Source organism: Callithrix jacchus, chromosome 5, assembly GCF_049354715.1.
Source record: "Callithrix jacchus isolate 240 chromosome 5, calJac240_pri, whole genome shotgun sequence".
In the NCBI taxonomy this organism is placed as follows: Eukaryota; Metazoa; Chordata; class Mammalia; order Primates; family Cebidae; genus Callithrix; species Callithrix jacchus.
Genome location: NC_133506.1, coordinates 92,319,376 through 92,335,931, shown reverse-complemented (window position 1 = coordinate 92,335,931; position 16,556 = coordinate 92,319,376). Strand labels below are relative to the sequence as shown.

Sequence of the window (16,556 nt, the reverse complement as noted above, 5' to 3'; positions counted from 1 at the left end):
GCAGTCACTGTTTGAAGGAAAGTACTTTCAAAGGACTTGCTCTTAAGAACAAACCCTCAATTATAGATATAATTTATTAATGAATGACCGAACCTTCCACTTCCAGGTGCCTTTCATCCCAGCACACCTCAAAACCAAACAACCCTGGACTGCGCTTAGGACTTCCCTTGGCCCCCGGGGGAGGAATGCAGCAGTTGTTAGCAGCCCCGGACCCTGGCTGAGCCTGCCACTGCTGGGTTCTGTGTGTCTGTGACCTGCAGAGGGATGATGGAAAACAGGAAACCTGCCATGGGCTGTCAAATGTGGTTGAGAATCTTACATTTCATCTGCCAAGGTAAAGGTTAGGAATGAATAAAGAAGCAGTCTGGGGGCGGGAGCCACGTGCTAGTTACTGGCAGCTAGATTTAAAGGGAACTTACAAATAAAATGTCAGTGCAGGAAGGGCCTCTAGCCTTTCTGGTTCCAAAGGGAAACTGAGACCTATGGTGGAGTGAGGAGGTTAGTGGCAGAGCTGGGGCTGGATTCTTTCTCCACATAGCACTGTTATCTTGAATTGGATCTTAACAGGTCCTGTGCAACACCCCTCTTTCATAATAATGGGACTTGCCAGTTGGGGTAGCTCTTTGATATTCTTTATTGAATCCTCGAAACTCTTTACACAGCCAGAAAAGAGTTGTTGTCTTCATTCTGCTGACAGAGAATCAGGGTTTCATAGGGGTGAATGATCCAGAGCTGATTTGCATGCACAGTGTAATTGAGCACATGAATTCACAAGTGTCACTGCCTGAGTCTGTGCTGTCCTCCTTGCCTGGAAAGTCACCCACCCCTACCTCTCCTGTAGTTCAAGGATGACCTCCTTCAACAATCATTTTCTGAATTCTCCTGCATGAGTTGGGTGACCCTCTAGGAGGAAACTGCCTCTTCTGGATGCTGAGGTCCTCCAAGGGGCAGACACCTTGGCATCCCTACTCATGGTGGGAGCTGGGAGCCCCAGTCAGGCCCAGCCACCTCCTGTGCCTGGGGTGAAGTCCCCCCACCATTCTTTCACCCCATTATACTGCATTTGTCTCTGCTTTGCATATTCAAAAAGTCCACACTGTTCTTTCACCCTGTTATACTACATTTGTCTCTGCTTTGTGTCTGTTTTCATCACGTGTCTCTTTGGTCTGTTTCTCATATCTGAGATGTAAGTGACAAAGATGTAAGTGATGAATATGGAAAGCAGAGGCAAATGCAGTACAATGGGGTGAAAGAGTGGGGTGGACTTCATCCTAGGCACAGGAGGTAGCTGGGCCTGACTGGGGGCTCCCAGCTTCCACCATCTTATATCTTACACAAATGCTTTGCATTTATGTCACTTAAAGACATAAACTCTGCTTTCAAAAAGCCTGCAGTCTCAGGCTTTTCCCAGTTTTGAGCGCCAAAGTCTGGCTTCTTGTACGTATTTTGTAAATGTGTATTAACTCAATCATACACTTTTTAGAGTCAGGATTGTAAGTCAGGTCCCCTGACACCATCACCTCCTGCTCCTTTTAGGACTGTTAGTTATAGAACCAGAAAGTAGGAAAATGCCTCTCCTGGGAACGGATTAGACATCCACGAAGGCCAGTCCTTTCCAATTACACCCAAAAGCACACCAACTCTGTTCCTCCTGGCCTTACCACAAACGCTTATCAGGGAAGATTCTCTGAATAGTTTTGATTTCACTGTGGACGAGCTGGAAAAATGTCGCTGAACCTCAGGAAAACTTGGAGAGTGCTTACAAAGAGTGCCTACATTCACTTACATTTCAGATATGAGAAAAAGACAAAAGAGACACGTAATAAAAATAGAACATATGAGGGAACTAGAGAGACTTGTTGGGGCGAGTGGTGGCAAGCAGTGTTCTGTGGATGTGGATGGTTCCCGGTCATCAAGGCTGTGGTCGGCTCTGGTTCCTGTTCACCTAGACCAAGCCTTACGAAGGAAGAGAACATTCACCTTTAGCATGTGCAAGGCCTGGGCTGCATGCCCTTTCTCTAAATTCTCTCACAGGAATCTACAGTGCTTCTGTACTCATTTTAGGCACGTCTGGGTGGCAGTAACTTATGAACCCCATAAATTTAGCTCCTGTCTCATTTTATGCCCATGTGTGGGAGTTTTGATTTATAGGGGTTAACCTCGAGCAAAAGATTTCTTGTATCATAATAGGACCAGGGTAGGGAAAAACTGGTGATGAGACCTGAGAGCACTGGGGAGAAATAGTCTCCTCTTCTAATACTGTTATCTGAGGAGTTCCCATAAATTCTTTCCTTTTTTTTCCCCTTGAGATGGGGTCTAGATCTGTTGCCCAGGCTGGAGTGCAGTGGTGCGATCTCGGCTCATTGCAACCTCTGCCTCCTGGGTTCAAGTGATTCTCCTGCCTTAGCCTCCTGAGTAGCTGGGATTATAGGCATGTACCACCATGCCTGGCTAATTTTTTGTATTTTTAGTAGAGACGGGGTTTCACTGTGTTGGCCAGGCTGGTCTTGAACGCTTGACCTCGTGATCTGCCCACCTCAGCCTTTTACGTGCTGGGATTACAGGTGTGAGCCACTATGCCTGGCCAATTTTCCATAACTTCTAATATGTAGCGTTCCACTGGATTTTAAAAGAAATAATGCCTTTTTGGGATAAAAATGATACATGTTTATTATACAAAATCAAGTGATACATGATAGTACAAGAAAAAAGATTTACAAATTCTGCCACACATACACAACCTCTGGTGATATTTGGTGACATCCTTTTAGATACTATGTGTATGCATTGGAAGACGAAAGAATGGCTAGAATAATTGCAAAAATGGGCTCATACGACTTATTCCATTTTAGAAAACCTTAAGTCAATTAAAACATTTTAATTGGCAAATAAGAAACAAAAGTGAATTCACTTTAGTGACATAGTTTTTATAGTTTAAAAACTTTTATCACGTTCTTTTAAATGTTACATTTTTAAGAAGGGTAAAATGTTCTGTAAATGCCAGTATTTGTGGAATCACAGGGCTGGTTAAAGAAGTGCAATACTGAGCTGCTTGTAGATTTTTGCTTTTAGGGAGGACAACGGCAGAGGGCTGAGCTTGTTTTTGAACTATTCTTAAAGAGCTCAAGGGATGAAGGCTCCAAATTCTTCCTCAGTAGATGGCCAGCCTTTACTCCACTTTTTGGTTCATAAGCATTTTACCTGCTTTCTTTTTGGTGTTTCTGTAGAGTTCAAATTGTTCAGATTCAAAATCATTCTCCTTTGCCTAACTTTCTGGCTGAAACGTTTGTAGTTTTCACATTTGATTCATGTTTCTGATGAACTGAGATGTTGTCATTGAAAGGGAGTGGGTAGGAGACCGACTCAAGATGGCGTGGTGAGAACAACCCAGGATTGAAGCTCTCGGTGAATGCACGGAGGGTGAGTCAGGGCCGCATTTCCAGACGGATCTTTGTTGCCCACAGAACGGGGAAATTCCCAGGTATAAAAGAGACATGGGACACCAGAGAAGCAGTTTTGGCTGGCACAGCTGGTGGCCAGTGCAGCTGGCGGCCGGCGCTGCAGCGCAGTGGCGCTCCACAGTGCTCCGCACAAAGCGCACTGGTCCGGATGCCCTGTTGAACCGGCAATCTGAGACTTGAGAGGGCAGATTGGCATATCCATCTGATTGAACGGGACTTGGACAGTGAGCCAGGCTAGGAGATTCCAGGGAAATGGCGTTTGGGCCAGGGAAGTGGGACAAACAAAACTGCGATTCCAAACACTCCGGGTGGAGAGTTTCATCACGGGCACAGCTGAACCCAGGACAATGCAGCTCGGTGGGGGAGGGGGGTTTGCCATTACCAAGGCGGCATCCACTCAGAGACCAAATTGAAAAGTCAGCAACTACTCAGACAACAGGTGGATAAATCCACAAAGATGGGAAGAAACCAGCGCAAAAAGGAGGAAAACACCTGAAATCAGAACACTGCAACTCCTACAAAGGACCAAAACTCCTCACCAGCAAGGGAACAAAGCTGGATGGAGAATGACTGTGACGAAATGATGGAATTAGACTTCAGAAGGTGGAAATGTGAAACTTTTGTGAGCTAAAAGAACATGTTTTAAATCAATGCAAAGAAACTAAGAACCTTGAAAAAAGATTCGAGGAAATGATAACAAGAATGGATAACTTAGAGAGAACTATGAATGAATTGAAGAAGCTGAAAAACACGATACGAGAACTTCGCGAAGCATGCACAAGTTTCAACAGCCGAATTGACCAAGCAAAAGAAAGAATATCAGAAATTGAGGATCAACTCAATGAAATAAAACGAGAAACCAAGATCAGAGAAAAAAGCGCAGAAAGGAATGAGCAAAGTCTCCATGAAATGTGGGACTATGTGAAGAGACCTCACCTACGTTTGATAGGTGTACCGGAATGTGATGAAGAGAATGAATCCAAGCTGGAAAGCACTCTACAGGATATTATCCAGGAAAATTTCCCCCACCTAGCAAGGCAGGCCAAGACTCAAATGCAGAAAATACAGAGAACACCACAAAGATATTCCGCAAGAAGAGCAACCCCAAGGCACATAATCATCAGATTCACCAGGGTTGAAATGAAGGAGAAAATGCTGAGGGCAGCCAGAGAGAGGTCGGGTCACCCACAAAGGGAAGCCCATCAGACTCACAGCAGATCTCTTGGCAGAAACCCTACAAGCCAGAAGAGAGTGGGGGCCAATATTCAACATCCTCAAAGAAAACAACTTTCAACCAAGAATTTCATATCCAGCCAAACTGAACTTCATAAGTGAAGGAAAAATAAAATCCTTTTTGAACAAGCAAGTACTCAGAGATTTTGTCACCACCAGGCGTGCTTTACAAGAGCTGCTGAAGAGGCACTACACATAGAAAGGAACAACCAGTACCAGCCATTCCAAAATCACACTAAATGCTAAAGAGCATCAACATAATGAAGAATCTACATCAACTAACAGGCAAAACAGCCAGCTAGCATCAAAATGGCAGTATCAAATTCCCACATAACAATACTAACCCTAAATGTAAATGGACTAAATGCAGCAATCAAAAGACACAGACTGGAAAATTGGATAAAAAAACAAAACCCATCAGTGTGCTGTATCCAGGAAACCCATCTCACAGGCAAGGATACACAAAGGCTCAAAATAAAGGGATGGAGGAAGATTTACCAAGCAAATGGAGAGCAAAAAAAAAGCTGGAGTTGCAATTCTCATCTCTGATAAAATAGACTTTAAAGCAACAAAGATCAAAAGAGACAAAGAAGGCCATTACATAATGGTAAAAGGATCGATAGAACAAGAAGAGCTAACGATCCTAAACATATATGGACCCAATACAGGAGCACCCAGATACATAAGGCAAGTTCTTAATAACTTACAAAGAGACTTAGACTCCCACACAATCATAGTAGGAGACTTTAACACTCCACTGTCAACAATAAATCAACCAGACAGAAAATCAACAAGGATATCCAGGGCTTGAACTCAGACCTGGAGCAAGCAAACCTGATAGACATTTACAGAACTCTCCACCCCAAAACCACAGAATATACATTCTTCTCAGCACCACATCACACCTACTCTAAAATTGATGACATAATTGGAAGTAAAGTACTCCTCAGCAAATGCAAAACAACTGAAATAATAACAAACAGTCTCTCAGACCATAGTGCAATCAAGTTAGAACTCAGAATTCAGAAACCAACCCAGAACCACACAGCTTCATGGAAACTGAACAACTGGCTCTTGAATGTTGACTGGATAAACAACGAAATGAAGGCAGAAATAAAGAAGTTCTTTGAAACCAATGAGAATGAAGACACAACATGCCAGAATCTCTGGAACACATTTAAAGCAGTCTCTAGAGGAAAATATATAGCAATAAGTGCCCATATGAGGAGAATGGAGAGATCCATAATTGACACCCTATCATCAAAATTGAAAGAGCTAGAGGAGCAAGATCAAAAAAACTCAAAACCCAGCAGAAGACAAGAAATAACTAAGATCAGAGCTGAACTGAAGGAGATAGAGACACAAAAAACCCTTCAAAAAATCAATAAATCCAAGAGCTGGTTTTTTGAAAAGATCAACAAAATAGACATACCACTAGCCAGATTGATTAAAAAGAAAAGAGAGAATAACCCAATAGATGCAATAAAAAATGATAAAGGGGAAATCACCACAGATTCCACAGAAATTCGAACCATCATCAGAGAATATTACAAACAACTCTATGCGCATAAACTAGTAAACCTGGAAGAAATGGATAAATTCCTGGACTCCTGTGTCCTCCCAAGCCTAAAGCAGGAGGAAGCTGAAACTATGAATAGACCAATAACAAGGTCAGAAGTCGAGGCAGCAATTAAGAGCCTACCACACAAAAAAAGCCCAGGTTCAGATGGGTTCACAGCCGAATTCTATCAGACACACAAAGAGGAGCTGGTACCATTCCTTCTGAAACTATTCCAAGTAATCCAAAAAGAGGGAATCCTTCCCAAATCATTTTATGAGACCAACATCATCCTGATACCAAAACCTGGCAGAGACCCAACAAGAAAAGGAAACTTCAGGCCAGTATCCATGATGAACATAGTTGCAAAAATCTTCAATAAAATATTGGCAGGCCGATTGTAACAGCAAATCAAAAAACTTATCCATCATGATCAAGTAGGATTCATCCCAGGGATGGAAGTGTGGTTCAACATATGCAAGTCTATAAACCTAATTCACCACATCAACAGAACCAAAAACAAAAACCACATGATTATCTCAATTGACGCAGAGAAGGCATTTGACAAAATTCAACAACTCTTTATGCTAAAAACCCTCAATAAACTCGGTATCGATGGAACGTATCTCAAAGTAATAAAAGCTATTTACGACAAACCAACAGCCAATATCATACTGAATGGGAAAAAACTGGAAGCATTCCCTTTGAAATCCGGCACTAGACAAGGATGCCCTCTTTCACCACTCCTATTCAATATAGTACTGGAAGTTGTAGCCAGAGCAATCAGGCAAGAAAAAGAAATAAAGGGCATTCAAATAGGAAAGGTGGAAGCCAAATTGTCTCTATTTGCAGACGACATGATAGTATACCTAGAAGACCCCATCGCCTCAGCCCAAAACTCCTGAAACTGATAAGCAACTTCAGCAAAGTCTCAGGATATAAAATCAATGTGCAAAAATCACAAGCATTCCTCTACACCAATAACAGACTTAAAGAAAGCCAAATCAAGAACGAACTGCCATTCACAATTGCTACAAAGAGAATAAAATACCTAGGAATACAACTCACAAGGAACGTAAGGGACCTCTTCAAGGAGAACTACAAACCACTGCTCAACGAAATAAGAGAGGACACAAACAGATGGAGAAACATTCCATGTTCATGGTTAGGAAGAATCAATATTGTGAAAATGGCCATACTGCCCAAAGTAATTTACAGACTCAACGCTATCCCCATCAAGCTACCATTGACTTTCTTCACAGAACTGGAAAAAACCACCATGAGCTTCATATGGAACCAAAAGAGAGCCCGCATAGCCAAGTCAATTCTAAGCAAAAAGAACACAGCGGGGGGCATCACACTACTGGATTTCAAACTATGCTACAAGGCTACAGTAATCAAAACAGGATGATACTGGTACCAAAACAGAGATATAGACCCATGGAACAAAACAGAGGCACCGGAGGCAACACAACATATCTACAACTATACAATCTTTGATAAACCTGACAAAAACAAGCAATGGGGAAAAGATTCCCTGTTTAACAAATGGTGTTGGGAAAACTGGCTAGCCATGGGCAGAAAGCAGAAACTGGACCCCTTCCTGACACCTTACACTAAAATTAACTCTAGATGGATTAAAGACTTAAACATAAGACCTGGCACGAAAAAAACCCTAGAAGTAAATTAAGGCAAAACCATCCAGGACATAGGAGTAAGCAAGGACTTCATGATCAAAACACCAAAAGCATTGGCAATAAAAGCCAAAATAGACAAATGGGACCTAATGAAACTCCATAGCTTCTGCACGGCAAAAGAAACAGTCACTAGAGTGGATCGGCAACCAACAGAATGGGAAAAAAATTTTGCAGTTTACCCATCCAACAAAGGGCTGATATCCAGAATTTACAAAGAACTCAAACAGATATACAGGAAAAAACAAGCCCATTCAAAAATTGACAAAGGATATGAACAGACACTTTAGAAAAGAAGACATACAAGAGGCCAACAAACATGAAAAAATGCTCATCATCACTGGTCATTAGAGAGATGCAAATCAAAACCACATTGAGATACCATCTCACGCCAGTTAGAATGGCGATCGTTAAAAAATCTGGAGACAACAGATGCTGGAGAGGATGTGGAGAAAAAGGAACACTTTTACACTGTTGGTGGGAGTGTAAATTAGTTCAACCATTGTGGAAGACAGTGTGGCGATTCCTCAAGGCCTTAGAAATAGAAATTCCATTTGACCCAGCAATCCCATTACTGGGTATATATCCAAAGGAGTATAAATTGTTCTACTATAAGGACACATGCACACGAATGTTCATTGCAGCACTGTTTACAATAGCAAAGACCTGGAATCAACCCAAATGCCCATCGATGATAGACTGGATTGGGAAAATGTGGCACATATACACCATGAAATATTATGCAGCAATCAGAAATGATGAGTTCGTGTCGTTTGTAGGGACATGGATGAATCTGGAGAACATCATTCTCAGCAAACTGACACAAGAACAGAAAATGAAATACCGCATATTCTCACTTATAGGCGGGTGATGAAAAATGAGAACACATGGACACAGGGAGGGGAGTACTAAACACTGGGGTCTATTTGGGGGAAAAGGGGAGGGCCAGCGTGGTGGGGGAGCTGGGGAGGAATAGCCTGGGGAGACATGCCAAATGTGGGTGAAGGGGAGAAAGGAAGGAAAACACACTGCCATATGTGTACCTATGCAACTGTCTTGCATGTTCTGCACATGTACTCCAAAACCTAAAATGCAATAAAAAATTAAAAAAAAAAGGGAGTGGATGGTTTGTGAGCAAACTGAGCTGGTGCGTGAATGATGGGGTTGCATGCATGTGTGCTGGGGTTGGAAGGGAGCCCTATCAGCGGGTAGGTGTCATGAACCAGGTGCACAGTCTGTTTGTGTGCCTTTTAAAGACAACCATTCCATCAGCAAAGCATTATATAGGCACTCGCTCTTTATAGTAGAGAAGAGTGGCCAAAATGACTCCCAAGTGTGTTTTTACTACACATGATATTTCAGAACAGATGAGTAGTAGGTCTTCAGGCAAAATTGCTATGCTATTATCTTATGATTTGGAAGGTTACATAAGAAGATTAGACATTTATAGAAATAAAATATGCCCATTAAAAAAATGGGCAAAGGACATGACCAGACACTATATACACATACTATTTGCAAGCAGCTTTTAAATTGGCTGTTGTTTTCTTCCTTGTTTGAAACACTGTATTGAATACAGCAGTACCGGCAGCTGGGCTTGCTAACTCGCATCAGCTTTCGCTTAGCCCCTTTTCCCAGACACATAGAAATATGAGAAAATGGTCTAAGGATCATGCTGTAACGAAGTGTTTTTATTAGCCTTACTCTATCACTCACGTTTATGCCCTTGTAGCTTCTTATCCATTGGGAAAATGTTCTTAGCTGAAAAAACTCAGTGCTTCAATTGCAGCTGTAATTTTAAACACGAAATTCCTTAGATAGACTTTAAGAATTTAGTAAAATCTCTAAAACTGTATGCAAAATTTTTCCTGTGTGTTTATATGCTTACTTTTCTGAGGAGTAGGAGCTTTCATTAACTGTTCTTGTAAAAAATTTTAATTAGGCCAGTGGTGGCTCATGCCTGTAATCCCAGCACTTTGGGAGGCTGAGGTGGTTGGATCACCTGAGGTCAGGAATTCTTGACCAGCTTGGCCAACATGGAGAAACCCTGTCTCTACTAAAAATACAAATAATTAGCCGGATGTGGTGGCACGTGCTTATAATCCCAGCTGCTATGGAGGTTTAGGCAGGAGAATTGCTTGAACCCAGGAGGCAGAGGTTGCAGTGAGCCGAGATTGTGCAATTGCACTCCAGCCTGGGGTGAAACAAGAGTGAAACTCCATCTCAAAAAAATTTTTTTATATTGATAATTATTTTTTGAGATAGCGTCTCACTTTGTTGCCGCTGGAGGAAATTTTAGTTTCCTTCCCTCTGTTGGTCTCTAGTTACCAATAAAACTTTTAGAATTGTATTAGAACACAATATTGGACTTTAAAACACAGAATATTTATCCCATTTTACAGACAAACAAACAGTAACCAAAGAGGGAAAGTGCCACCTGCCAGGCCCCATGGTACCATGGCAAGTCAACAGCAGAGTGAGGACTAGCAGCAGAACTGTTGTCATTAGCATCATTGAGCTTTTCTTCTCCTCCTCTTCCACCTCCTTCTCATCCTCCTCCTTCTCCTCCTCTTCTACCTCCTCTTCTTCTCCTCCTCCTCTCCTCTTTCTCTTATTTTCCCTCACTCTCCTCCTCCTCCTTTTTCCTCTTCCTCTACCTCCTCCTCTTCTTCTCCTTCTCACCCTCCTCCTCTTCTCTTCTCCCACTCCCTCTCCTCCTCCTCCTCCTCCTTCTTCTCCTTCTTCCTCTTCTTCTTCCTCCTCCTCTTCCTCTTCTTTTTCTCCTTCTTCTCCTCCTCCTCTTTTCTTCCTCTCCTTTCTTCCTTCTTCCTCTTCTTCTTTTTCTCCTCCTCCTCTTTCTTCTTTCTCTTCATCTTCCTCTTCATCTTTGTCTTCTTCTTCCTCCTCCTTTTTTTCCCCTCCTTTTCCTCTTCTTTTTTTCTTTGTCCTGATGATGCTTTAGGTTTACTAAAATTTTTGCAGTTGTGGGATATTGATTCAAGCAACTGTTCATTTACAGTGGTTGAATATATCTAAAATGATTCTACTGCTTTTTTCTCCTACCCCCAAACTGAATTTCAGCTCTAATTCCATTATTGGTTGAATTCCACAGCCACAAATCATTTGACTTAAAATCCTCTAAATTAGTTATTAATTTTATTGAAGATTTCCTTTAGAGGTACTCTGGTTTTATAAATAGACTAATATGACACAATTTCCACTTTACAAATTTATTTTAAGTTTTTATTTCAATAGTTTTTGGGGAACAGGTGGTTTCTGATTACATTAATATATTTTTTTGTTTGTTTGCAGATGATACAATCTGTTTAGAAAATTATTACTTTTTTAAGGCTGGGCATGGTGGCTCACGCCTGTAATCCAAGCACTTTGGAGGCCAAGTTGGGCAGATCACTTGAGGTCAGGAGTTCAAGACCAGCCTGACCAACATGGTGAAACCCTGTCTTTATTAAAAAAAAATACGAAAGAGAACAAATACATGGTTGAGTTTCAGGTGGCAACTACTGTCAAGTGGGGAAGAACGCTGGGAGCAAGGACCTTCTGGCAGCCTTTTGTACACTGGCCCTGCCACACCAGGCTAAGGGCAAAACCTATCAGGACCAGACTTCAGCAAATTGCATAAGATGATGCTTCAGCAACCAATGCCACAGTTAACTCAGAATGTCTCCTTCTAAGGCAAAAGAAAATAACGCCCAGCAAAAACTGAAGCTGATGTGTAGGTTAATTCCAGAATTATTCATGACAACGGTCTTTGTATAAAAGATTTATTTGATTACCTGTGATGTCCATCTGATTAAGATGATAATAGAGAGAAAAAAGAAGACCATTTCAGCTTTGCAGCAGCACTTCCAACCTGTTTGTGGAGATCTGTTTTTTCTGCTGTCACCTTAAATAGATGAAATCACTGCACTGGGCCTGGCGGCAAGTCAGAGGCCACACAAAAGGTCTTAAGGATCTTCCTAAAACCAGGCTTAAGTCAGAGTGTTCTGGCAGTCCTTTCAAAGAAGTTATCTAGCTGAAATGTCACTTGCCTCCTCAGAAAGGCTTGGTGTCAGTTGGAAAAGGAAGTCGGAAGGAGGGAGGAGGTGGCCTCCTCCTCTGAAGGTGATGATGATAAATGAGGGTCAACTCCCAGTATGATGGACTAGACAAATCCATTCTTCTCAGACTTATACCAAGGTACCGAATGATAAATATGTCACTCAGATGATGATGACTTCATCGCAGCCATGTGAGAAGATCTTGACAAGCAGATTTTCTCTATTGGTGATGGTGCCAAATTGCAGTGTCTCCCTGAGCACTGATAACTCTGAATTCAAGGTATAAATGGGTAAAGATCAGTAACTGCTCCTAAGCACCCAGAGCAGACCCCACATAATAGGTTGTGTTGTTTGACAGAATGCTGAAAGACCAAACAAAATAAAACTAAACTGTTGGATCTAGAGGCTGAAGGATCCTTAAAGGTAGGAGTTGGGGGGGGTGGGGGGTGAGGGAGAAAAGACTACATACTGGGTACAGTGTACACTACTTGCATGATGGGTGCACCAAAATCTCCAAAATCACCAATAAAGAACGTATCATATTAAAAAAAGCTCAACATCACTGAAAATTAGGGAAATGAAAATCAAAACCACAATGAGATACCATCTCACACCAGTCAGAATGCTGATTATTAAAAAGTCAAGAAACAACAGATGCTGGTGAGGTTGTGAAGAAATGGGAATGTTTTTACATTGTTGGTGGGAATGTAAATTAGTTCAACAATTGTGGTAGATAGTGTGGCAATTCCTCAAAGATTTAGAACTGGAAATAGCATTTGACCCAGCAATCCCATTACTGGGTATCACCCCAACAGGCCTGGTAGCATGCCAAAAAAATATAAATCATTCTATTATAAAGATATATGCACAAGTATGTTCGTTGCAGCACTACTGACAATAGCAAAGACAGAGGATAAACACAAATGCCTACGAATGATACACTAGATTAAAAAAAATGGTACATCTATGCCATAGAATACTATGCAGCCATAAAAAGAAACAACTCATGTCCTTTGCAGGGACATGGATGAAGCTGGAAGCCATTATCTTCAGCAAGCTGATACAGAAACAGAAAACCAAACACTGCATGTTATTACTTATAAGTGGGAGCAGAACAATGAGAACACCTGGACACAGGGAGGGGAAAAAAACACACTGAGGCCTATTTGGGGAGGGGGGTGGGGAGAGCATTAGGGAAAAGAGCTAATGCATGCTGGGCTTAATACCCAGGTGATGGGTTGGCAGATGCAACAAACCACCATGGCACATGTTTGCCTATGTTAAAAAAAACTGCACATCCTGCATATGTACCCCAGAACTTAAAAAAGTAAAAATTTTCTTTGTATTTTTTTAATGTTTAACATGTTTATGGTATTAAAATTTCAGATTAACACTTAATTCAATACTTCGGGAGGCTACTCCTATCAGAGTTATTTCTTTATTTTTTCTTTTTCTTAATTGCATTTTAGGTTTTGCGGTACATGTGCAGAACATGCAAGATAGTTGCATAGGTACACAGGTGGAAGTGTGTTTTGCTGCCTTCCTATCCCTTCACCCACATTTGGCATTTCTCCCCATGCTATCCCTCCCCAGCTCCCCCAGCCTCGCTGTCCCTCCCCTATTCCCCCCAATAGAGCCCAGTGTGTAGTACTCCCTTCCCTGTGTCCATGTGTTCTCATCGTTCATCACCCGCCTATGAGTGAGAATATGCGGTGTTTCATTTTCTGTTCTTGTGTCAGTTTGCTGAGAATGATGTTCTCCAGATTCATCCATGTCCCTACAAAGGACACAAACTCATCATTTTTGATTGCTGCATAATATTCCATGGTGTATATGTGCCACATTTTCCCAGTCCAGTCTATCATCGATGGGCATTTGGGTTGGTTCCAGGTCTTTGCTATTGTAAACAGTGCTGCAATGAACATTCCTGTGCATGTGTCCTTATGGTAGACCGATTTATAGTCCTTTGGATATACCCAGTAATGGGATTGCTGGGTCAAATGGAATTTCTATTTCTAAGGCCTTGAGGAATCGCCACACTGTCTTCCACAATGGTTGGACTAATTTACACTCCCACCAGCAGTGTAAAAGTGTTCCTATTTCTCCACATCCTCTCCAGCATCTGTTGTCTGCAGATTTTTTAACGATCGCCATTCTAACTGGCGTGAGATGGTGTCTCAATGTGGTTTTGATTTGCATCTCTCTAATGACCAGTGATAATGAGCATTTTTCATATGTTTGTTGGCCTTATGTATGTCTTCTTTTGTAAAGTGTCTGTTCATATCCTTTGCCCATTTTTGAATGGGATTGTTTGTTTTTTTCTTGTACATCTGTTTGAGTTCTTTGTAAATTCTGGATATCAGCCCTTTGTCAGATGGATAAACTGCAAAGATTTTTTCCCATTCTGTTGGTTGCCGATTCACTCTAGTGACTGTTCCCTTTGCCATGCAGAAACTGTGGAGTTTGATTAGGTTCCATTTGTCTATTTTGGCTTTTGCTGCCAATGCTTTTGGTGTTTTGGTCAAGAAGTCCTTGCCTATTCCTATGTCCTGAATGGTTTTGCATAGATTTTCTTCTAGGGTTTTTATGATGCCGGGTCTTATGTTTAATCCATCTGGAGTTAATTTTAGTGTAAGGTGTCAGGAAAGGGTCCAGTTTCTGCTTTCTGCACATGGCTAGCCAGTTTTCCCAACACCATTTATTAAATAGGGAGTCCTTTCCCCATTGCTTGTTTTTGTCAGGTTTATCAAAGATTGTATGGTTGTAGATATGTTGTGTTGACTCCAATGCCTCTGTTCTATTCCATTGGTCTGTATCTCTGTTTTGGTACCAGTACCATGCTGTTTTGATTACTGTAGCCTTGTAGTATAGTTTGAAGTCTGGTAGAGTGATGCCTCCTGCTTTTTTTGCTTAGAATTGACTAGGCTATGCGGGGTCTCTTTTGAATCCACATGAAGTTCAAGGTGGTTTTCTCCAGTTCTGTGAAGAAAGTCAATGGTAGCTTGATGGGGATAGCGTTGAGTCTGTAAATTACTTTGGGCAGTATGGCCATTTCACAATATTGATTCTTCCTAACCATGAACATGGAATGTTTCTCCATCTGTTTGTGTCCTCTCTTATTCCGTTGAGCAGTGGTTTGTAGTTCTTCTTGAAGAGGTCCCTTACGTTCCTTGTAAGTTGTATTCCTAGGTATTTTATTCTCTTTGTAGCAATTGTGAATGGCAGTTCGTTCTTGATTTGGCTCTCCTGAAGTCTGTTATTGGTGTATAGGAATGCCTGTGATTTTTTCACATTGATTTTATATCCTGAGACTTTGCTGAAGTTGCTTATCAGTTTCAGCAGTTTTTTGGCTGAGACAATGGGGTCTTCTAGATATACTATTATATCGTCTGTAAATAGAGACAATTTGGCTTCCCCCTTTCCTATTTGAATACCCTTTATTTCTTTTTCTTGCCTGATTGCTCTGGCTACAACTTCCAGTACTATATTGAATAGGAGTGGTGAGAGAGGGCATCCTTGTCTAGTGTCGGATTTCAAAGGGAATGCTTCCGGTTTTTGCCCATTCAGAATGATAATGGCTGTTGGTTTGTCATAAATAGCTTTTATTATTTTGAGGTATGTTCCATCAATACCGAGTTTATTGAGGGTTTTTAGCATAAAGGGCTGTTGAATTTTGTCAAAGGCCTTCTCTGCGTCAATTGAGATAATCATGTGGTTTTTTGTTTTTGGTTCTGTTGATGTGGTGAATTACGTTTATAGACTTGCATATGTTGAACCACGCTTCCATCCCTGGGATGAATCCTACTTGATCATGTTGGATAAGCTTTTTGATGTGCTGCTGCAATTGGCTTGCCAGTATTTTATTTAAGATTTTTGCATCTATGTTCACCATGGATATTCTCGTGAAGTTTTCTTTTCTTGTTGGATCTCTGCCAGGTTTTGGTATCAGGATATGTTGGTCTCATAAAATGATTTTTGAGTATATATCCAAAAGACTATAAATCGTTCTACTATAAGGACACATGTACACGAATGTTCATCGCAGCACTGTTTACAATAGCAAAGACCTGGAATCAACCCAAATGCCCATTGATAATAGACTGGATTGGAAAAATGTGGCACATATACACCATGGAATATTATGCAGCAATCAGAAATGATGAGTTCGTGTCATTTGTAGGGACACGGATGAATTTGGAGAACATCATCCTCAGCAAACTGACACAAGAACAGAAAATGAAATACCGCATATTCTCACTCATAGGCGGGTGATGAAAAATGAGAACACATGGACACAGAAAGGGGAGTACTAAACAGTGGGGTCTATTGGGGGGAAAAGGGGAGGGCCAGTGGGAGGGGGAGGTGGGGAGGGATAGCCTGGGGAGAAATGCCAAATGTGGGTGAAGGGGAGAAGAAAAGCAAAGCACACTGCCATGTGTGTACCTACGCAACTGTCTTGCATGCTCTGCTCATGTACCCCAAAACCTATAATCCAATAAAAAATTAAAAAAAAGAAAAACAGAATTCCCTCTTTTTGGATTATTTGGAATAG

The 16,556-nt window shown here is 41.5% G+C and overlaps 1 protein-coding gene across 10 annotated transcripts in view; it reads left to right on the top strand.

Moving 5' to 3' along the window:
* LOC103793320 (guanine nucleotide-binding protein G(i) subunit alpha-2-like) overlaps positions 1–16,556 on the top strand; it is a 154,682-nt gene that overhangs the window by 119,404 nt on the left and 18,722 nt on the right. For all 10 annotated transcript variants that reach the window (XR_013535681.1, XR_013535680.1, XR_013535679.1 and 7 more), the window contains 2 exons: positions 107–334; positions 11,259–12,427. The gene's annotated coding sequence lies outside the window, so the exon portion shown is untranslated. The remainder of the gene's footprint in view (positions 1–106; positions 335–11,258; positions 12,428–16,556) is intronic.